The sequence below is a fragment of the Macrotis lagotis genome, chromosome 5 (genome assembly GCF_037893015.1).
Source record: "Macrotis lagotis isolate mMagLag1 chromosome 5, bilby.v1.9.chrom.fasta, whole genome shotgun sequence".
Taxonomy (NCBI): domain Eukaryota; kingdom Metazoa; phylum Chordata; class Mammalia; order Peramelemorphia; family Peramelidae; genus Macrotis; species Macrotis lagotis.
In genome coordinates this window covers 146,242,195-146,267,401 of record NC_133662.1, presented here as the reverse complement: position 1 = coordinate 146,267,401, position 25,207 = coordinate 146,242,195, and the positions used below count along the sequence as shown (strand labels likewise).

The 25,207-nt window shown below is 35.4% G+C and overlaps 1 protein-coding gene across 1 annotated transcript in view; it reads right to left on the bottom strand.

Moving 5' to 3' along the window:
- PDE7B (phosphodiesterase 7B) overlaps positions 1-25,207 on the bottom strand; it is a 494,425-nt gene that overhangs the window by 364,405 nt on the left and 104,813 nt on the right. The window lies entirely within an intron of this gene.

Below are 25,207 nucleotides of genomic sequence, written 5' to 3'. Positions count from 1 at the left end.
CAGAAGAATCCAACAGGGAAGGCAATAAGGAGTCATTGTCAGACTATTGATACTTGTGAGCATTTGGTCATAAAATATCTAGTAAGGAAAATCTGTTCTGGCTGGCTAGGGCAATAGGAAAAAAATGGTGGCTCTGTTCCTTCAAGTGTTTCAGAGACACACTTCATAAATTCCCCATGTAAATTCTCTGTTAAAGTAGGATTATTAAGGGGCATCTAGGTTGTATAGTGGATTGAGCATGGACCCTGTTTTCAAGAGGACCTGAGTTCAAGTTTGGCCTCAGACACTTGGTACTTGCTAGTTGTGTGACCCTGGGGAAGTCATTTAAGCACAATTACTTTGCAAAAACCAAAAAGAAGAAAAATAGTAGGATTACCTGTTTGCTAATATTTACGTTAAAAACTACCTTCTAATAATACTTTAAGTTAGGTAGCTTGGTGTCGTGAAAAGAGAGCTAGCCTCAAAGCCAGGAAACCTGGCTTCACATCCCTCCTCTGACACATACTGACTCTGTGATTCTGGGCAAGTCACTTAACTCTCAGAATACTAGATGACTCAATAAGACTATAATTTACAGAGAAGCTAACCTGTAAAAATAGAGGAAATGTGGTCATTTGAGAATTCCTTATACTAAAAGTCGCACCCTGGTGGATAGAGTGCTGGACCTGAAGTGTGACCCTGGAAAGTCGCTTAAAAAACTTGTTAGCTTCAGTTGCCTCACCTGTAAAATGTGATGCAGAGGGAAATGGCAAACCACTCCAGTTTCCTCTGCCAAGAAAACCCCCAAATCTAATCATGAAAAGTCAAATACAACTGAAAAAATTAAACAAAAAATATAAATAAAATCACAAAACCAGTCCGTAATACCATAATAACTCTTTACATGGGTCCAGAGCTAAACAACTGACAAAGTATATATACATACATACACACACACACACACACACACACATATATATATATATATATATATATATGAATACCTGTATGCATCTATTATGAGTCTCACAATTATCATTTGAAGTTAAGGAAAGTTCTCTTATTCTTATTTACAGACAAGAAAACTAAACTAGTAATCAATTGAATGAAGACTTGAATGCTATAAATTGGGTCTTTTGATAGACCAGTAATCTTTTCTCTTTACTATACTGAAACCAGAGACCTGGCTATATATCCTTATTTATGTAGCCATAGACCTCATGCCTATTTCCATGGGAAGTGCCCTCTAGTCAGCCAATTGGGGAGCTTCCCTGGTCATACCAATGATGCATTATTGAAATGATCTAATATATAGATAAAATCTGAGGTTACATCATAAATCAAGGAAATATTCTCTTTTATGAGATAACTTTCCTGCATAAGGAAATAACTTCCCACAAACGCAGGTCTAGCCCTTGAAATGGTGAGCTAGAGCAATATCTTGGCATAGAAAATGAAAACTGGAAAAATAGCTGGGTCAGGGCTTCTCTTACTTCCCCTCCCTGGTGTGGTTCTGACTAAATTAAAATCGGTATTAGGATTCTGAAGAGTCTAACCCTCAGATTAGGGAAAGTATTAATTTAGTCTAATGCAGTCCAAAGAAAATGTCTAGCTTGAATGGAGGACTCTTTGAAAATGGGACAACCAGTCAGAGAATGAGGAGAAAAGATGGGGAAAGAGATACAGGGAGAGAGAAAAAGAATAAACTAGTGAGTAAATTTGAAAAGAATCTGGAGTCAGGAACTCTTCCTGAGTTAAATCCAGCCTCACATACATACTAGATAGGTCATCCTGGGCAAGTCATTTTATCCTATTTGTTTCACTTTCCTCATCTGTAAAATGGTTTGGAGAAGGAAATGGCAAACCACTCCCCTATCTTTGCTAAGAAAACCTCAAATAAGATCCTGAAAAGTTGGACTTGAATGAAATGACTGGACAACAACAGCGGCATTTATCCAGATATTTATCCTGCCAAGGTTAAGATACAAAAAAAAAAAAAAGGAAAATAAGATAAGAATGAACAGGTTATAGATAAGCCAAGGTTATAGATCTTTGGTTCTTCCATCAATGACCACCCAGAAACAAGTCTGAGATCATAGTAATTTTTTCTTCCTTCCTTCTCCCAGTTTTAGCTACAGAATGGCCAAGGAAAATAGAATTCCCTCTAGAACATCCTGCTGGGACCATATGTATGAAACTGGTTTCTGCTACTGCTCAAACTGTTAGCACCATAGTGTTGAACACATCACAATTTCCCCCAGCTCCTGAGGATGCTTTTTCCTGGGTTGTCTATTTTACAGTAGCCTAAGTACAGACTCTCATTCTCTTTGCCATGTGGGTGGCACAGAGGGGCTTAATTAATCTCTAAATGATGTGGTGGCCCCTGGAACTCTTGCTATAGGACAGCAGATTTGGAACTGGGGCTGATCTCAGTTTGAGCTCATGTTTTCTTTCTAAGCTTTTCCAGTGAAAGAGCAGATTTCTGTTTCATTCCAGGCTGTTAAAAAGTCAAGCTAATAACTTTTCAACAATCTGTCAGTACTGATCTCCAACAGCAACCTGGCAAGTTCATGGCCCTCCAGTTCCTACTGTCCAACCTAACTTCAGCCAGTCAAAATAGGAGACACACTAGCGAGAGGGAGGGGGAGAGAGAGAGAGAGAGAGAGAGAGAGAGAGAGAGAGAGAGAGAGAGAGAGAGAGAGAGAGAGAGAGAGAGAGAGAGAGAGAAGGGGGGAGGGAAGGAGGGAGGGCAGGGGGAGAAGTATAATTGCTTTAAACTGAAGGAAAAATTCCTAATGAACCTATTGTTGCCAGTAGTCAACAACTAATCTATTGGCTTGGTAACCTGAGTTGAACCTTCAGGAAGGCCAGGCACTCATAAACCCCTAATTAGCTCTGACTAGGAGATATTTGAGAGATATTAGGACTTTTGGAAGATGGTCTTCCAGGTTCTTTTTCAATTTTATTATAACTATTTTAAACAGTTTTGTTTTCTTCTTTGGTCAAGGAACAAAATATTAGCTTGTGTGTGCAAAGTACCAAGCAACCAAATAGCCTCTCAGCGTTTTATTACAGATCCTTATTTTTTTTAATGTTTAAATCTCAGTTCATATGAAGTAAAATTTGGAAAACCAGTTTTTGCTTGTGATGTTTTCTCTCTTTTTTTTCTTCATAAAATTGTTAAGAATGCTTCCCATCCATGAGTACAGATTCTGACCTTTTGACCACTGGACAGTAGAGGGCACTAGCAATAGGGCCTGCAGATGTCTCCAGTTTACCAAGCCACATTTCACATAGCAGTTTTATTCGTGGTTTCTACTACACACAGAAGTGACACATGGCAAGAACAAACACCAGAGTAAAAGAGATCAATGTTTCATTGGCACTGAAGAAGGGACTACAGACTATTGGAGGACTGTAGCCAAAATTTTAGGAGGGGTTGCTGAGTTTGTTCATTTAGAGGCAAAATCCATGCTGGCTATGTCATAAAACTTATGGACTGAAACTAAATCTTCCCCGAGGTTCTTCTTAATCACATTTAAGATTTCTTTTGTACAGCAGGTCTATCTATTTTGATCTGAGAAGATTTATTACTTTAAAAGGCAGAAGAGTCTTGTGATAATATTGTTTTACCTATAACAACTAGACAGGGTTATGGACTCTGAAAATTCCAATGTATCAGATGAAAACATTTGTACAATCTTCCAAAGAGAGAGAAAAAAGTATTCAAACTGAGAAGAGCAAGTCACTAATTCTATTTCTGTTGTTGATCAGTTGTTTTTCTGTCATGCCTGGCTCTTTGTGACCCCATTTGGGGTTATCTTGCAAAAATAGTTTACCACTTCCATATATAGCTCATTTTACAAATGAGTAAGTACAGGCAAATGGAGTTGTGTCTTGTCCAGGCTCACACAACTAGTAAGTATCTAAGGCTGAATTTGAACTCATGAAAATGCTCTACTAGTGCAATATCACACTTCTGTTCTTTACATCTAGGTGGGGAGCTCTTTTCTGTGTAGGGTCATTTGGACCCATCATTTGAGGGCCATAAAAAATTATTAACTTAAAAATGAGCATACTATATTTAACAAAACATTTAATTAATTCACCCCTAAAAAGCTCCTAGATTTATTGAATTTTGAGTTCTGTGTATCATTGCTATGGGAGTGCCAGATCAAATGGATCTTACATGGTAGTGGGTTGGACATTCCATGCCCCTTCTTTACAGTTCTGTCACTGGATAAGGTATCATTCCTTCCCAGGAGAACCCAGATGCCTCTATCAAAAGTGAATAAGTTTTAAACTTAAATTTCTATAACAACTGACTAGAAATTCCCCTATTTCATAAAGCTTCCTTTTGATCTAATTAGGGAACTGAGAGGAACAGGTGAGATCCAAATAAAGCTACTTGATTACCTCCTAGTAATCAAGCCAATTAGCATTTGATAAGGGTGCTTAGAGATTGACTCCCTTAATTTTAAAACAAAACAAAAAGCTCACTTTATAATGCCTTCAAATGTGTTTAATAAGTCTTCCAGGTATACTTTTACTTTGAAGGTCTTTTAGACTCTCCCTTTTATTGGAATGCTTCTTTCTCCCCCAACCCCAGCCACTTCAGCATCTACCCCCTCCCCTTCCTAAATTGGAGGGGGAGGGTACTTTTCCTTGATTGAACAAGTCAGAGGTGACAGTTCAGATCACACTTCTCAATGTAGGTCAGGGATAGATACCTGTTGGTGGAGGCATCTGGTCCTTAGGAAGAGGACCCCCCTCCCCCAGGCAAACAAGTGGAAGATCAGGACTTAAAGAAATATCAGTAAATTATTAGTTAATCTAATTCTGTTTAGTACCATGATAGGGCGCCTCAGATAAATAAATGATGGGAGATGGGAATCTGTTGATGGTCCTGAAGGAGTAAGGACAAAGATTCCTGTACCACTAGATATCTAAGGAAGGATCAAAATCCAGAGAAGAACCAGAAAATCTTGTCCATGAGGTGTAGAAGTTCAAAGACATATCAAACAATGTCACCATCAACCCTGGAGTCTTTATCTGTGTTAGTTCAGGGGCAATATGATGTACTGGCCTGTCAAAGGGTCATAATCAGAATATTATATTTAGAACATTGAATCCAAACATTGTTTTAAATCAGAGACCCTGGAGATATTTTCTGTTGTTGTTGAATTGTTCTACAGTCTTGTCAACCCCTTCCTGTCCCAATTTGGGATTTTCTTGGCAATGATAATGAGTGATTCACTTCTTCATCTCATTTTACAGATGAGAAACCAAGGCAAACAAGGTTAAGTGACTTGCCCAGAGTTACACAGCTAAGATGTGTTCAGGTTGAATTTGAACTTACGAAACTGAATCTTTCTGACTCCAGGCTTGGCACTCTATCTGATGTGCCACCTACTTCCACTTGGGGATATTTAGGAGACATTGTAAGCTTTTTGAGGGTATGGACTGTCTTTCCTCTTTTTGTATCCCAAGTTCTTGGCATAATGCCTGACTGATAAATGCTTATTGATTTATTGGAGGTAGGGATTTATTGAGTCTTAGCATCTACAGGCAATTTGCTTCATAGGATTTGATTGTATGTGCTACTTTGGTTGGGACCTAGACCTTCTCATTCTTCTTGATAAATCACAGAGGTGCTATTGCTGGTGAAAGCAGTCATCATTCCCCTGTAGGGCTCTAATGATTATTAAATGATGGTAAAAATAAAAATTGAGTTTTTCGTTTGGTTAGGTCAATATGTTCTGAGGAAAGGTCCATTTTCCTAAAGGGCAAGCTAGGTCATGCAGCAGATAGTTCATGAGCCTGGGAGTCACAAAAATGTGAGTTTAAATCCTTCAGACATTTTCTAGCTTTTTAAATCCTGGACAAGTTATTTAGCCTCAGTTTCCTCATAAGAGTAACTATTTAATAGGGTTGGTGTTTCAAGTGCTAGTGATTATTATGTAAACTGAAGAATTTCCTTTTTCATTAACAGTAGATAAATTATGGACTCATCATGGACTTGTATCCTCATGGTAGGTGTTCAGTGTAAAAAAAAATAAAAATGAAAATAGTTCTTGCCAAAAAGGAACTGCCAGTCTAGCCCATATTTAGATAAATATACCAAATAGATACACATAGATAAAAGGAGGGGCCACTGTCAGCTGAGAGAATTGAGAAAAGTCTCATGTAGGAAATGGTGCTTGAGCTAAATCTTGAACAAAAAGAAAGGGATTTGGGGAAGCAGACAAAAGGAGAGTGTTCTAAGTATAATGGTGCAAGAGGTGCAAGATTTTGTATTAAGTAGCAGCAATAAGACCACTTTGAACATTTCTGTACACAAAAGAGAATAATGAATAGTAAGAAAGGAAAGGGAGATTGGCCCCACTGCTAAATTGATTAATTTATATTTGAATTTTGAAGCAATAGAAGCCACTTTGTCTTACATAGAGTTCAGTTGGTGTATATAAGATCATTGAAATGTTATCTCATAGGAAGTCATAAATTAGAACATGACATGATACAAAAAGTGAAGAACCCTATAAAATAGGCCACTGAAAGAAACCCAAAGAATCATTGTCCCTCTCTCTCTTGATCTCTCTGTCTCTGTCTCTCTCTGTCTCTCCCTCCCCCCCATATATATGTATGTCTAAATACATATGAATTTATGTATATATTTATGTACATAAATGCACATATAGAGTCATGCACAGATGCAAATACACTCATCACCCTCACATATCTATCTAGCTATGCATTCATATACATACATACATACACTTTTCGGGTCTGTTGAGGAATGTGAAGGATAGAGAACTGCATGATTGAATAGTATTCAGAAACACAGTGACAATGGGGCAGTGTGGAATACCCCAATTTTGATCTGGAAGGAGTGTAGAAACCTTCCCAATGTTAGGTAACTGAAGGAATCTGAAATATATCTGAGAATTTGTTGGATTTATAATATTTCCTATTTCTTTTTCAAAGTTTAAAATTTATTTTATTGGTAGTAGCAGAAGGATTTCGGGGAAGTATCTCACATCTTACCACTAGTTTTGTTTCTTTCAAGATTAGGTATTGAAAACTGTCAGTTTTCCTTGTGATCAGATTTCAATTTCACTTTGGAATTCTTTTGCATGGCAGACATATTGTTCTGTTTAAGTCTTTTGACACAATAATATGTCTGATTAATAAAGCAAAACTTTAAGTATTCATGAAGATACTTTACACTTAGATTCTATATTCCAATTCATGCCCCCCTTTTTAGTATTCACACAGTGAACTTTGATCCAAAATTATGCAGATAAAGTCTTTATATAGGGAATTGCAACAAATTGATAAGTTCACAAGTCATTCCCCAAATGATAAATGATCAAATGACATGAATAGACAGTTTTCAAAATGAAGAAATTAAAGCTATATATAAGCATATTTAAAAATGCTCCAAATCACTATTGATTAGAGAAATGCAAATTAAAACAACCAAGGTGTCATCTCACGCCTGTTAGATTAGTCCAAATGAGAAAAAGGGAAGATGATCAATGTTGGAGAGGTTGTGGGAGGATTGGGACATTGATGTATCGCTGGTGGAGTTGTGAATGGATCCAACCTTTCTGGGGAGCAATATGAAACTATGCCCAAAGAGCAATAAAACTGCTTATACCCTTTGACCCCAGCAATTCCAATTCTAGGACTATATCCAGAAGAAATTGTAAAAAATTGGAAAAGCTCTTTTTTATAGTGGCAAAGAATTGGAAATTGAGAACATGTCCATCAGTTGGGGAATGGCTAAAGAAATTATGATACATGAATACTGTGGAATATTATTGTTCTATTAAAAAATGCAATAAATGGTCACATTCTAGAGAAGCATGGAATGACTTCTGGGATCTGGGATCTGATGCTGAGCAAAGGGAGTAGAGTCAGGAGAACAATTTACACATCAACATTGTGAGATTAACAATCTTGATGGAAGCAACCCCTCTCGGTAGTCCTGAGAGCTAGGACAACCGTATTTGACAGATTATGGACTATATTATCCCAACCAGAGGAAGAAAAACAAACAAAAAAAACAAAACACAGGGAAAAAACATCCCTACTGAATCTGAAGAACACTTTATAAAAATTATCTCATATGTCTCTTTTCCTTAAACCTAATTCTTCATGCCCCAAATTACTAATTTGTAAATATGTTTAACAAAATATGTATATAAAATGCTAACCGTACTGTTTCCAACTGATGGGAGGGAGGTGTGAAGGGAGGGTGGAGAGGAAACTTCATAACTTGGAAATCTGCATGTATAAATGGATGAAAATAAATAAGTAAAAATAATAAAAAAGAAAATAGATGGAAATAAATATTTGAACATGAAAAAATGTCTTTATATAAGCTAAAAGTTTGATTTGTATCACAACTAGGGAAACCACTGCCTGGAGGAAATATTGAAATAAAAAGACACTTTTACTCCTGCTCTACCCCACCATTCCAGGTAAGAAAGCTAGACTTGCCTGTAATTAATTCTACAAAGACAGAATTTTCCTCAATTAAATTATGAAATTATATCTTTTGAGTAAATTATGACTGTTGCAGTGAAATGGATTTAATCAAAAGAAAACTCTTTCTCTCTCTCTCTCTCTCTCTCTCTCTCTCTCTCTCTCTCTCTCTCTCTCTCTCTCTCTCCCCCAAGACTCCATATTGTAATTGCCTATAGGGCTGGGTTCTGCCCACAACCCCACATCCGCTGTTCTTAATGAAGTCACTTAGAGTTACAGGCAGCCTGCCCAGAACAGGACTGGCCCCAGAATACTCTGGGAACATAGTTTGTTACAGGAGTTTATCACAGGGATATTCAGAGCAGTTTTTAGCTGCTAAACCTGGCAGTGTCCTTAAGCGGACAGGAGATTGTACAAGCTTCTATAGCACAAGGAGCATGGGCTATGACCTCACTCAAGGCCATTTAGCTATCCCTGATCTTATGAAATGACTTGGGGTAATTCACTATATTCTGCCTTGGATATGCTCTGAATACTAATAGCCATCAACAAAGAGGCTTGCTCGTTCAATTCAATTATGTATATAATTATATATCTGGGTATACTTCTAGATAGACAATGACAGATAGATAGGAAGAGAGGGTACAAGGCAGCCTGCTAGATGCTAGAGGAGATTGTAAGTTTAAAATACAATATTTTTGCAGGATATAGATTACCTAGGTTTCATTCCCTTATGAAGATTACAGTCTCTGTATATAAAAGAATATAGAAAGATATGAAAGATACACAAATGATTTCTATACAAAATAAAGCATAAGTGCATTAGTGGTAGCTAGGTGGTGCAGTAGATAGAATGTGAGCCTGGATTCAGGAAGACTCATCTTCCTGACTTCAAATCTGGTCTCAGACACTTATTAGCTGTGTGACTCTGGACAAGTCACTTAATTCTATTTGCTTCAGTTTCCTCACCTGCAAATGAGGTGGAGAAGTAAATGGCAAACCATTTTGCCAAGACAATCCCAAATAGGGGTCATAAAGAGTAGAACATGACTGAAAATGACTAAACAACCACGACAAAGCATAGAAGAGATGTAGAAAAGAAGAACTCCATGATGTTCAAATGCAAAATATTATTCATTGTTATTATTGATTAGGGAAATCAATCAACCAATCAACATTTATTATAAGTACTACTATGTGACAGTTAAGTGCTAGGGTTACAAAAAGACAAAAGATAGTTCCTGACCTTAAGGAGTTCACAGTCTGATAGGGGAAGCAAGAAGCAAACAAATATGTATAAACAAACTACAGGATAAATAAGAAATAATTAAGAGGGCAATTAGGTGGCACAGTGGATAGAGCACTGGACCTGGAGTCAGGTGGACCTGAGTTCAAATTCAGTCTCAGACACATAATTGCCTAGCTTAGTCAAGTCACTTAACCCCACCGCCTTGTAAAAATACTAAAAAGCAAAACAAAATAAAAAAGAAATAATTAAGAGAGGGAGGCAACAGATTTCAGAAGGGTTTAGAAAGACTTCTATAGAAGATAGATTTTAGTTAGGAATCAAGGAAGACTTCATGAAAGAATGGATCCAATTCAATCCAATCCAAAAGTAATTATTAATGACTATTTCATGAAAAATACATGCTAGATACTGGAGATACAAAGATACCACAAAGAAACAGCATCAACAAAACAAGAATGTCCCAGTTTTCAAGGTGTAATTTAATAGTCTATGTAAATATATAAATACACTCCATGAAAATATTAAGAGAAAGAGCAAGGAACAGCAAGGGGGTATTAAGAAAAGCTTTCTATAGGAAGTTTTAAAGAAAACTAGGGATATTAAGTGGCAAAGGTGAAAAGGAAGTATACTTCAGGAATGGAAGGAAGTTTATGCAAAGGTATGGAGAGAGGAAATGGAATGCCTAGGAAGTATATTAGTTCAGCTAGAACATAGAGCAAATGGAAGGGTATAATGTGAAATACAATTGGAAAGACAAACTGGAGTTATTATCTCTTATTGTGGGATAGAAATGGGTACTGAACCTATGATTTATTTGGTGGAGGACAGAAGTATCCATTGCCTGGGACATATGGCTCACAACACACTTGAATGTAGTAGAAGCAGATTAAATTGTAATGGGGAAATAATTACCAAAATAAATAAAAATTCAATAGAACACAGATAAAGTTAATATGTAGTTTTCTAGCTTAATATGCAACTTGCAGGGATCCTTATTTAGTTTCTTGGCCCCTTTTAGTATTTTAGTTGACACCAGTAGTTTGTAGAAAACATTTGGGCAAAGAAATTCACTTTTCCCAAAGAAGTTCATCCCCTTTTTTTATGTTATGTCTTGGGGAGTTGCCTCATCCAGAATCATACAGCTCATATATGTCAGAGATGGAACTGGTATTTGGGGCAGGGTTCCTTTCCATGCATTATTAGCTTTTGTTCAGGGCTTTAAAGTCATCCATGATGAGGAGTTTATAATTTATTTTACAGGCAATTAGGAGGTTTTGAGTAAACAGGTGAAAAAATCAAATGTGAGCTGTAGGAATATCTTTCTGACAACTCTGAGGAGTATGGATATGGGATGGAGAAAGACAGGGAGCTGGGACTATACTTAGAAAACTCATCCTGGAAGGAGGAAATGAAGGCTTGAACTATAGTGATGATCATGGTTGGGGGTGGGGATGGGGATGGAAGACAACAAAAGCAACTAACCAAAGAGAAATTAGCTCTTTCGTTATGGTAATGATCAAGATGATGAGAGAGATAGAGAAACAGAGAGAGAGAGAGAGAGAGAGAGAGAGAGAGAGAGAGAGAGAGAGAGAGAGAGAGAGAGAGACAGAGAGAGACAGAGAGAGACAGAGAGAGAGAGAGACAGAGAGAGACAGAGAGACAGAGAGAGACAGAGACAGACAGAGAGACAGAGACACAGAGACACAGAGAGACAGAGACACAGAGAGAGACAGAGAGACAGAGAGACAGAGAAGCAGAGAGAGACAAAAAAGAGTCAGAATGATAGTCAGAAATCAGAGACTGAGAGACAAAGACAGACAAAAAGAGAGACAAAGACAGTCAGAGAAAGACAAAAGACAAAGAGACAAAAACAGACAGACAGATAGATGAACATGTGAGATATGCAGTGGAAATAGATGAAGAAAAGAAGAGAAGAACTTCCAGGAGTAGAGAAGAATGTGAAACAAGGCAAAAATGTGAATAAAACAAACCCCCATTGTACTGTGAAGTCCTTAAAAGTAGGGAATGTCTTTGTCTTTTTCTTTCTTTTTAGGGGGATATTCTCATCACTTAGCATAAAGGTGTTTAATAAATGATACTTGCCTAACTGATTGAATATATTTCTAGATGAATAGAAAAGACACTTAATAACTGTGTGACCCTTGGCACACCACTTAATTTCTGTTTGACTCAATTCACTAGAGAAGGAAATGACAAACCACTATGTATCTTGCCAAGAAAACTGCTAGATAGTGTTAGCCTGCTATGGTCTATGACAAGGGTGGGAAATATCTGGCCCTCCAGGTGTCAAATCATTTGGTCTGATGCTGCTAAGGCAGCCGCAGACAGGACTCAAAATTCAAGAAATCTAGGAACTTTTTAGGGGTGAATTAATTAAATGTTTGACCAAATATAGGTGGATAATTTTTAAGTTGATAATTTTGTTTTTTGCCCTGTGAATGATGCTATAAATATTTAAATGTCCCTTGATAAGAAAAAGTTCTATAGACTCATGAAGAGTCAGATACTATTTCACAACAACAATAAAAAAGGAAATGTGTGAGGAATAAAAGGTTGAAGATATTTGTAGTACAATGAAAGGATGTGGTCAATATTAAAAATAATTATTTTAATAATTTAATTAATTATTAAAAAAGAATTATTAGCTTTGTAAAGGAATAAAGATAAATCTTCTGAGACCAGAGAAAAGTGGAAAAGATTAAGTAGAGATGGATATTTAACATTAAAACTCTCCATACAGAAAGGCATACTACTTTTGCATATTTTTTGTTTTTGCAAGGTAATGGGGTTAAGTCACTTGCTCAAGGTCACACAGTTAAGTAAGTATTAAATTTTTGAGGTCACATTTGAACTCAGGTCTTTCTGTCTCCAGGGCTGGTGCTCTCTTCACTGTGCCATCTAACTGCCACTCTGCTTTTGCATGTTCACCAGAACTGTGAAGTTATCAGTTACTAGATTATGATCAATCTGAGAGTGGACAATAAGAGAGTATAGAGGTTACCAGATAGTTCAGTAGTATTTTTAAAGAAATGGTCATAACCAAATAATTCTACTTAGATCTTGAATCTGAGACACATTGCCAGGAGTAGACTATGAAAAAGGAAACACTAAACTTTTCACACTTTCAATCTTATAAAAACAGAAAGAAAAATCACAAATGAAATCAGCATAGAATAACTGAATCTGAGCTCAAATCAGCCCAAGTGAGCAAAGGACTTCAAGGGCCAGAAAAAAATCAACTGAATTCCCAAAAAGCTCATTTCCAATCTATCTTTTATCAGAATCTACTAGGATGGTACTTTGTTTCCAGTAAGCCATTTTTCTGAGGACTTAGCCCCCACCTTGAAGAGTAATTTTGAGGCCAGAATAGTTTTTAAGTGTTCTCATTCTTTATCTCCTTCCTAATACTAGAGTTTGTATAAGGATGTCTCCAATAGCTACTACTCATAAGAGGATTAGACAGTGATCCATTTAACCAGCTGACCAATGATTTGATGAGATGACTACTGTCAGCTAATACACATTCACAACTGCTAGACTGTAGCCACAGGACTATAACTTTTCCATTTCTAGTCTTTGGGGTGACTTGAATTGCACTATAATTTGCAGCCTGCTTTGTAATCCCCTATAGGCAACTGAGCCTTCATGGATGCCATCAGTATTATCTCCAGATCTTTTGTACAGATGCCATGATATAGAGCTTCATGGGACCTGATTTGGCTGCAACTGAATGAATATTTTTACCCAGTACAAAAGAGTCATTGTAATGTATGCTTTGTATCTTGGTGCTGCGATGCTCCTGTATGTATAACCAACAATTAAATGTAATCCTACACACTTATAGTTTTAAAAGAAATTTAAACCAGGCCTTGGAACTAAATAACCCCAGTTCAAGGGAAAATGATTTCCAGAACTTTCAGCATTACACACAAATACTGGATTTCTCCAAACAGGACCTCTGGAGCCACAAAAGAGCAAATGCTTTCCCATGGGGATTAGGGCTTACATTTTAACCATTCATGAGGTCAAAGATCTGGGTGTTCTCATCAGGCAATCAAAAAAGGATTACTGCCTAAATAATACTGACCATCTCCATATGTGAAGCTCTCCTACATTGGCCTAGGCTGGGTCCTTCATTGGTGAGTTCAACATAACACTTAGAAAAGAGATTTCTGTAATGTCTATGAGACTAAGCAAAGGAAAAAAAAAAACTCTATATAGTCTAATAATCCGGCACAATTTCAGTCCAGAACTGGAAAACTTATTTTTTTCTTCGATAATGGAAGAATGATTGACATAATTATAATTGTAAGTGAAAATTGGCCTCCTACCTCATTTTCCTTTAAAAGTCCAACTCTATCAAGGCAAAATAATAATTCTTAATCATTTGTTTATCTGGTCTTGTTATATCTATTTTAGATATCTTTGACTAGCTATTCCCTTAAATACCTTTAGGGAAAAAGTATTTTCAATTATCCAACAATAGCTCATGTTAACATAATTGTTAAGATTTATACAATGTTTTTCAACAAAAACACTGTAGGGGGTGGCTAGGTGGCACAGTGGATAGAGCACCGGCCTTGGAGTCAAGAGTACCTGGGTTTAAATCCAACCTCAGACATTTAATAATTACCTAGCTGTGTGGCCTTGGGCAAACCACTTAACCCCATTTGCCTTGCAAAAGAAAACCTAAAAAAAATTTTTTTTTATTTATTTAAGGCAATGGGGTTAAATGACTTTCCCAAGCTCACACTGCTGGGCAATTCTTAAGTGTTTGAGGTCAGATTTGAACTCAGGTACTCATGACTTCAGGGTCAGTGCTCTATCCATCACACCACCTAACTGTCCCCAAAATAACTCTTTCAAAAATACAATTTAGTAAATGAAAAAAGAAAGCAACTATTTTAAAAAATGAATTGGACAAATGGAAAAAGAGATGTAAACATCAAATTGAAGAAAATAACACTTTAAACAACAAAATTGGGCAAGTGGAAATTAACAACTCCATTAGACATCAAGAATCAGTAAATGAGAATCCAAAAATAAAAAAAAAAAAGCAACAAGAAAATTTAAAATACCTCTTTGGAAAAACAACTGACCTGGAAAATAGATCCTGGAGAGATTAATTAAGAATTATTGGACTACTTGAAAGCCATGATTAAAAAGAGAACCTGGACAACGTCTTTCAAGAAATCATCAAGGAAAACTGTCCTGATATCCTAGAACCAGAGGATAAAATACTCATTGAAAGAATCCACTGATCAACTCCTGAAAGGGATTCTAAAATGAAATGCCAAGGAATATTGTAGTCAAATTTCAGCATTATCAGGTCAAGGAGAAAATACAATTCAAATACTAAGGAATCACAGTTATGATTATGCAGGACTTGGAAGCATCAACATTTAAGGATCAAAGGGCCTGGAAAATGATATTCTGAAGGACAAAGGAAATTGGATTACGACCAAGTATTAACCAGCAAAATGGAGCATGCTCTTGCAGGAGAGAAGGTGGAGATTTAATGATTTAATGATTTAATTTCCTGGTGAAAAGACCAGAGCCAAATAGAAAATTCAGTCTTCAAACAAGAGACTGAAGAGATACAAAAAAGGAAATAGGGGAAAAGAAAAAGAGTGTTATTCAATAAGATTAAATTGATTTTATATTCCTACATGAGAGGATGATACTTTTAATTCTTGAGAATTGTTTCTCTATTAGAGGGAGTATACTTAGACAGAAGGTAAGGGCTAAGGTGATTTTGATAGGATGCTATAAAAAAATTAAGACATTGAAAGGGTTGTATTGGGAAAGGAAGAAGGATGAGGCAGAATGGGGTAAACTGCGTCATTTTGAAGAGGTGTAAAAGACCTATGATAATAGAGAGAAAGAAGGGAGGTAGTGAGAATTGCTTGATCATTACTTTTGTCAGATTTGGCTCAAAGAGGAAATAATATATATACATTGAGTTGAGTTTAGAATTTTTTCTTACTTTACAGGGAATTAGGAAGGTAAAGAGGAAGGAAAGGGAAGGAGGGACTGATAGAAGGGAGGACAGATTAAGGGAGGAGACAGTCAGAAGCAAAATACTGGTGTGCAGGGTTAGAGTGGAAAGGAAAGAGAAAAATACTAAGGGGGGGTAGGATGGAGTTAGTAATACAGAGTTAGTAATCATAACTGTGAATGTAAATGGGATGAACTTTCCCATAGAATGGAAGTGAACAGAAGAATGAATTAAAAACCTACAATATATTGTTTACAAGAAACACATTTGAAGTTGAGAGATATACACAGAGGAGCAGAATATATTATGCTTTAACTGAAGTGAAAAAAGCTTGTGTAGCAATCCTTATCTCAGATAAAACAAAAGCAAAAATAGATCCATTTAAATGAATGAGAAAATTGCATCTTTCTAAACAGTACCATAGACAATAAATACTAAACATATATATATATATATATATATATATATAACAAATAGCATAGCATTCAAATTCTTAAAAGAAAAGTTAAATGCATTTCAGAAAGACTTACATAGCAAAACTATACTAGTGGGGTACCTCAACATACCTCTCTCAGAATTAGATAAATCTAACCACAAAATAAATAAGAAGGAAGTTACAGTGGTGGATAGAATTTTAGAAAAGTTATTTATGATAAACCTCTGTAGAAAACTTATTGGGAATGGAAGGAATATATATCTTCTCTGCAGTACATAGCATCTACACAAAAATTGACCATGTATTAGAACATAAAAAGCTCACAAGCAAAAGCAGAAAGGTATAAATATTAAATATATCCTTTTCAAATTATGATGGAAATCACATATAATAAAGGGCCATGGAAAGATAAACTAAAAATTAGTGGGAAAGTAGCCTAATTTTTTTTTATTATATAAATATTTTATTTGTTTTCCAAATATATAACAGTAGTTTCTACCTATCATTTTTTGGTAAGGTTTTGAATTTTACACATTTTCCCCCAACCTCCCTTCCTTCCCTCTTCCCCTTGACAGAAGGCAGTCTGATAATCTTTACATTATTTCCATGCTATACATTGATCAAAATTGAATGTGTTGAAGGAAATATCATATCCTTGAGGCAAAAATAAAATATTAAAAATAGCAAAATTATGTGGTACATAAGACAACTGTTTTTTTTAAAAAAAATTTAGTCTTTGTTTAAACTCCACAGTTCTTTCTCTGGATAGAGATGGTATTCTCTATCACAGATACACTAAAATTGTCCCTGATTATTGCACTGATGGGATGAGCAAGTCCATTAGGGTTGATCATCACTCCCATGTTGCTGTTAGGGTGTATAATTTTCTTCTGGTTCTGCTCATTTTGCTTAGCATCAGTTCATGCAATCCTTTCCAGGCTTTTCTGAAATTCTATCCCTCCTGGTTTATAATAGAATAATGATGTTCAATAATGTACACATACCACAATTTGTTCAGCCATTTGCCATTCCCCAATTGATGGACATTCACTTGATTTCCAAATCTTTACTACCACAAACAGAGCTGCTAGAAATATTTTTGTACCAGTGGTGTTTTTACCCTCTTTCATGATCTCTTCAGGATATAGATCCAGGTGGCATTGCTGGATCAAAGGGTATGCACATTTTAATTGCTCTTCGTGTAATTCCAAATTTCTCTACAGAGAGGTTGGATGACTTCACAGCTCCACCAGCAATGTATTGGTGTCCCAGATTTCCAAAAAATTGCCTAATTTTAAAAAAATGTGTGAATTAACAAAAAATTATAGAAGTAATTAACAATTTCATCTAAGACAAAGATATTGATGAGACATCACATGAAAACTTGTGTGATGCAGCCAAAGCAGTTATTAAGGGAAATTTTATATTTCTGAATGCTTATATGAATAACTAGAGAAAGAGGAAATCAATGGATTAGACATACAATTAAAAAACTAGAAAAAGAACAAATTAAAACTCCCTAATTGAATCCCAATTAGAAGTTCAGAAAATCAGAAAGATTAATAAAATTAAAAACAAAAAACCTATTGAATTAATAAATAAAAACTGAGTCTGTGTTAATGAAAAAACCCAATAAAATAGATAAGCCTTTGGTTAATATGATTTAGAAAAAGAAGAAAGGAAACCATATTATCCATATCAAAAATGAAAAGGGTGAATTCACCACCAAAGAGGAGGAAAGCAAACTAACAATTTGAAGCATTTTTTGCCAAAGTATATGCCAATAAATCTGACAATCTAAGTGAAATTAAGAGAAGAGGAAATAGTTAAATAATCCCATCTCAGTAAAAGAAATTGAACAATCACTCAATGAATTACCTAAGAAAAAAACTCCAGATTTATTTGCAAATGAATTTTACCAAACATTTAAAGAACAATTCCAATTCTATATCAATTATTTGAAAAAACAAATATCTGCCAAATTCTTTTTATGACAGCAATCTGATGCTGATACCTAAACTAAGATGAGTTAAAACAGAGAAAGAAAATTATAAAACAATTTCCCTAATGACTATTGATGAAAAAATTTAAAATAAAATATTAGCAATGAGATTGTAGCAAATCATTGCTAGTATAAAACATTATGATAAGTTAGGTTTCATATCAGGAATGCATAGTTGGTTCAATATTAGGAAAACTATCAGCATAATTGTTCATATTTGTAACAAAACTAATGAAAATCCTATGATTATCTTAATAGATTTTGTCAAAATAGTCTTTGACAAAAATAAGCAGTCATTCCTATTAGACACAGTAGGAAGCATGGGAATAAATGGAATTTTTGTTACACTAATAAGAGGTATCTATCTAAAACTATCAGCATTACATATCATGGGGATCCCACTGAGGTAAGGGGTGAAACAAGGATGCCCCTTATCACCACTATTATTCAATATTATATTAGAAATGTTAACTTAAACAGAAAGTGAATGAAAAGAAATTGAAGGAATTAGAATTGGAAATGAGGAAACAAAATTCACTCTTTGCAGATGATATGATGGTATGCTTAGAGAATCCTAGAAAATCAACTAAAAATTATTTGAAACATCAAATTTATCAAAATAGCAGGATAAAAAATAAACACATTAAATCATCACCATTTCTATATATTACCAACAAAACACAGCAACAAGAGATAGAAAGAGAAATTCCATTTAAAAAATACTCAGGAGTTTACCTGCAGACAAAATCAGAAACTATACAAAAAAATATGAAATTTTTCTTCACATAAATAAAATCAGATCTAAATCACTGGAAAAATGTTAATTGCTCATGGGTAGGATGAGCAAATATAATAAAAATGACAATTCTATCTTAATTAAATTACTTATCCAGAGCCATATCAAAGTACCAAAAATTTATTTTATAGTGCTAGAAAAAATATTAACAAAATTCATCTGGTGGAACAAAAGATCAAGGGAATTAAAGGAAAAAATTGCAAAAGAAGGTAACTTAATCATACCAAATCTAAACTTATATTTCAAAGCAGCAATCATCAAAACTGTCTGGTACTGACTGAAAAATAGAATGATGAATCAATGGAATAGATTAGGTACAAAAGAAATAGTAGCAAATGACTACAGTAATCTAGTGTTTGACAAACTCAAAGACTGCAATTTCTGGGCTTAGAACTCACTATTTGATCAAAACAGCTGGGAAAATTGGAAAATAGAATGGCAAAAATTAGACATAGATCAAGTTCTCACACCTTTTACCAAGGTAAAGTAGAAATGGGGACAGGATTTAGACATAAAGGGTGATACCTAAAGTCAAATAGGAGAACAAAGTATATTTTTTCTGTCATATCTATGGAGAAGGAAGGAGTTTATGACCAAATAAGAGAAAGAGAATATTATATAGTATAAAATGGGTAATTTTGATTATATTAAATTAAAAAGCTTTTTGCACAAATAAAACCAATGCAGCCAAGATTAAAAGGAGTACAGAAAGTTGGGAAACATTTTCTACAATATTTCTAATAAAGGATTCATTTCTAAAATATATAGAGAACTGAGTCAAATTTATAAGAATTTTCTAATTGATAAATGGTCAAAGCATATGAGCAACAAGTTTTCAGATGAAGAAATTAAAGCTACCTATAGTCATATGAAAAAAATTCTCCAAATCATTAATTAGAGAAATGCAAATTGAAGGTACCACTTCACATTTATCTGATTGTCTAAAATGACAAAAAAAGGAAAATGTTCAAAGTTGGAGGGAATGTGGGAAAATTTGGGCACATATGCATTGTTGGTGGAATTGTAAATTCATCCAGTCATTCTGGAGAACAATTGGGACCATGCCAAAAAAAGACATAAATCTGTGCAAATGCTTTGATCTAGCATTACCACTACTTAGTCTGTATTCCAAAGTGATCAAAAAGGGGAAAAGACCCACATATGCAAACATATTTATAGCCATTCTTTTTGTATTGACAAAGATTTGGAAATTGAGGGGATGCCCATTAACTGGGGCATGACTGAACAAATTGCGGTGTACGAATGTGATGGAGTTCTAATATTCTGTAAGAAATGTTGAATTGGGCTGACTTCAGAAAAGCCTGGAAAAACTTGTAAGAACTTATGCTGAGAGAAGTGAACAGAACAAGCAGAACATTGTATATATTAATGCTAACTTTGTATGATGATCAACTATGTTAGACTTAACTTTCCTCAGCAGTACAATGATCAAAGACAGTTCTAAAGATTGTGATGGGAAAAAAAACATCCACATCCGGGGAAAGAACTGAGGAATATGAATGCAGACTAAAGCATGCTCTTTTCCATTTTAAAAATTTGTTTTATGCTTTATGTTGTTTTTCTCTCTCATGTTTCCTTCCAATTTTTTCTGATTCTTCTTTCACATGACTAATATGGAAATACACTTAACTAGATTATAAGTGTATAATCAATATATTGCTGACTGTCAAGGGAATAGGGGAGGGAGGAAGGGAGAGATAAAATTGTGGAAATTTAAATCTTACCAAAAAATGAATGCTGAAAGCTATCTTTGCATGTAGATGGAAAAATAAATAATAAATTTATATAAAATCATTTTTAAAGAACTTCGGGATCAATTGCAACTAGGGAGACACTGAAAAAGCACCACCCAGTATGGTGAGCCTGCATCAAAGAAAGCACTGAGCTCTATGAATGAAGCAGAATTTCAGAAACTCAAAAGAAATGTGAGATGCACAAATTTAGAGACAACTCTACTCCGAATGTTCATATGGACTATTTGTTTCTGACCTGCAGTAGAGCCTTCTGAACTGAACTCTTATTTGTTTGATCTGTCATAGTTGGAAACAATGTTCCTTGACTCTAACATATTGCTATCATTTTGGTGCTCTTTGAGAATGAAGGACAACAACCAACCACATCCTGATCAAGTACAATTTGATGATAATGATTAAACAGCCACTTTTTAATTTACACAGACAGGTATACATAGGCTCAAATAGGCTATCTATTTATCAGACAAGAAATGTTAACTAGAATTGGGAAATTATTGAAAATCACTTCTGAAACCTGTAAGTACTCAAATAAGCAATGATCAGGAATATCAGACAACCTACATTGTATAGGAATGATTAAGAATATCAGACAACCAACATTGTATAGGAACAGTCAGTCTACCTGGAATTCTGAGTCCCATAAAAAAAAGTTTCAACCTAGAATCCATTCAGGACAATTCCAATAAATTTTAATCACATTTTAAGAGCACTTGGTAATTTTGATGGGAAAGGAAACAGATACTGCTTGTATGGTATTTTTGATTGGGAATCAAGAGCTATTAAATTGGTTTATATGATTATTATCATTTCATTTGACATTCCTGTGGTTCAGTATCTCTCTACCCTAGAACAAGTTAGTTATCTATATATCAATACATATTTTTGAGGCCATATTATAATATAGGCACTGTGATAGTCATTGGGGATGCAGGTACAATAAATTAAATAATCGTTACTTTCAAGGATCTTATGTTCTAATGGGGTAGACTAGAAGTACAGCATATTTATGAAGTGAATGAATAAAAATATGTATAAAGTAGTTCAATACAAGGTATTTAGATAAATAAATAAATATCCAATGGGACTATAACGATAGCCTTAGGGCTGGGCTATAAAGGTCTTAAAAAACTAAACAGAAAATTTTATATTTTATTCTAAAGGCAACTGAGTTGATTGAATAGTTGACTGAGTAGAGGAGTCACATGGTCAGATCTACATTTAAGGAAACTTCCTTTGGAACCACTGGATAGAATGGAGTGGAATGGTGAAAGATTTGAGGTGAATAGATCAGATATGAAGCTAGGGCAATAAAGTAGGTGAAAGAAGATGAGGGAACATGTGAAAGAACCAGGAGACAATATTGCTCCAAAAATCAAGAGAGGAAAAAAGTATTCAAGAAGAAAAGGGGGTTAAGAGTTTCAAATGGAGTTGGATAGGTTTCAAATGGATATGTTGAGAAAAATTAGAACTTAGAAAAATTATCAAAATTGGCAATTATATTACTGAATTGGACCTTTGGAGAAGGTAGTTTTAGTTGAGTGGTGGGATTGGAAGCGAGATAAAAATAGTTTAGGAATGACTGAGGAGGTAGAGGGTAGCAAGTGGAGAAAGGAAAGATGTAGATTAAGTTATAAGGCATTAGTATGAATGGATTTTAGGGTCTAGTAAAATTTAGTTTTCATTTTTTAAACGATGAGGTAGAACTGAGCATTTTTGAAGACTGTAGGAAAAAGTAGCTAGGGAGAGGTATATGTATGCATTCCTGCATGTGCATGTGTGCAAGGGTGTGTGTGCTTGAGAATGTGTGTGTGTTTGTGTGTGTGTGTGTGTGTGTGTGTGACAGAAAGTGGGAGAGAGAGAGAGAGACAGAGACACAGAGACAGAGACACAGAGAAAGAGACAAAGACAGAGAGACAGAGAGACAGAGAGACACAGAGACACAGACAGACAGAGACAGAGAGACAGAGAAAGACAGAGACAGAGCTCTTTCTAGAAATGATGCCTAACTTAGTGAAATTACCAAGAGAGTAATAAATGTGCCTGGGATAGAACACTAGGAGGATATCTACAGACATGAGGTGTGATATGGATGATGAACCAGCAAAAGAGACATATTCAATAGTAAATAAATTTGAATTGTATTTCAGTTTATATATATATTTTCATTAGGAGTTGCAGCATGTTAGAACCATATTGAAAAAAACAATTAACCTTGAAGACTAAACAGCTAAGGTAAAGAACAACTTAGTGATTTATTAATTGGGATGTAGAGGGAATTCCTGATGAGGAAATTCCCACAAGAAATATCAACCAGTGAGTGTTTAGCACCAACAAATAGTCTTGGAGAGTCTTGAGGACCCTGAGAAGTTAAATTATTTGTCCAGCACCATATAGTCAGAGATGAGGCAAAAATCCAGGGTTTTTCTACCCCTGAGATCAATTCTCTAAACCTTAGCCAATCTTGCCTCTTTTCCACATAGGTGATATTTACTAAATATTTATTGAACTTAATTGAATTGTGATTTTTCAAGCAGTCTTTGAAAACTCTTACTAATTGATGTTTCTTTCTAAATTTTAGAGTCCTAAAATATCTGCATCTTCATCAGTGTAGTTACTCTACAGTGGCACAGATTTTGACTCCACTGTGGCTTAGCAAATAGTTTATTGAGTTGTAGTATCCATCTCTATCTGGGTCTTTGTCTCTATGTCTGTATCTGAAATCTATAACTTTATCCATATCTATATCTATCCATCCCTCCCCCCATCTCCTATTGTTAAAGTACTCTCTGGCAACAGACTTCTGTGAACTTAGTGGTCAGGTCTTTGGATAATAGACATATGATTTGTTACCAGAACCAAATTATATGTTTCTAGGACATACCAGAGAGCTCATGTTCTAGTAACATATCCTTAGAAAATCCAGGCTGATGCTTTGGAGGACTGTAGGGGAATTCTCATTTATCACAAATGAAAATATTCCATTTTTAGGGTCAAAGTAATAATCTTCTTTAATGTTATTTGTCTTCCACTCTTTCTACCTTTCACCTTTTCCATTGCAACCAATTTCTTCACGGTAATCCTAAGTAATGTGTATTGAAAATTTTTGAAAACAAACAAGGTTTGTACTCAATAAAAATATCTGGTTGAATTCACTAGTTTCAGAGATCAGAGGTAATATGACTTGAAGCACTAAGAATGTTGTGCAATACATTTCAAAGCATGAGACAATGTTCTTGGCAGTCTATATCAAAGTGTATGCTATATTGTTCTCAGAACAGTCACCAGAACAGGCACTGGTCTTTTAGTACTATGAGCATGTTGGAAGTTGGAGAACTGATTTTTTACTTATTCATTTTCTGTTTGGATGAAGGAAGAAACAAATTTCATATTCTGGGGCACACCACATAAAAATGACTTTAATAGAAAGCCCCAAATGGACTATTTTCTGCACTGAGAACCACAGCTTACTTGGATGAGAACAAAAGGATAATATAAGTATGGTACAAAATAACCAGATATCCAATTTTTTCAGTCACTTCTAAATGTTACATTGTCAATGACAGTTGTACTACTTCTGACTAATACTAAGATTTTATGATTACTTGACAGTTTTTGTTCCAAAAGAAACTCTACCAATCTCTCCTCATTATTGTCCCAAATCCACATCCTGGCTTCTCCAGCATATGACATGTTTATTTCCACCCTATACTTTTCTATGTGACTTCTATCTTCCTCTTTATTAATTTTTCCTCAGCATATATACTCAGTGGGGTATACACATCTAGAATAAGCAGAAGAGAAGAGGTACAGGGGGATGGGGGGTGTGAGTGATGGAGGAGAGGGTGGACTGCAGGGGAGAGTGGTCAGATATAACACATTTTCTTTTTTACTTCTTGCAAGGGCTGGGATTGGATGGCCTGTCTGGGACCACAGGGTCGGGTGGTTGCCGGGCCTTAGTGGGGGTATGTGGGCTCAGGGCCTCTTGGCTTCAGGGCCAGTGATTAGTCTGCCGTGCCACTCAGCTACCCTGCAGCACATTTAAGAAGAGGGACAGAGTGAAAGGAGAGAGAAAATATAGTGTATGGTAGTAGGGAAGTATGAATGGAGGGAGTTATGATCAGCAATGGCAACAGAGGAAAATTGTGGAAGTAGCTTTTGTGATGGACTTATCATAAAGAATGTGATCTAACTTTGACAGAGCTGGTGGTGTTGGAACACAGACTGAAGCACATTTATTATTATTATTATTATTATTATTATTATTGTTGTTGTTGTTGTTGTTGTTGTTGTTATTTTTGGGGGGGTTGCGGGGTGGATGGGGTTGGGTGGCTTGCCTGGGGTCACAGAGCTGGGTGATTGTTGGGTGTATGAGTTTGGATTTGGACCTGGATGCTCCTGACTCCGGGGCTAGTGCTCTGTCCACTGTGCCACCTGGCTGCCCCTACCATTATTATTATTATT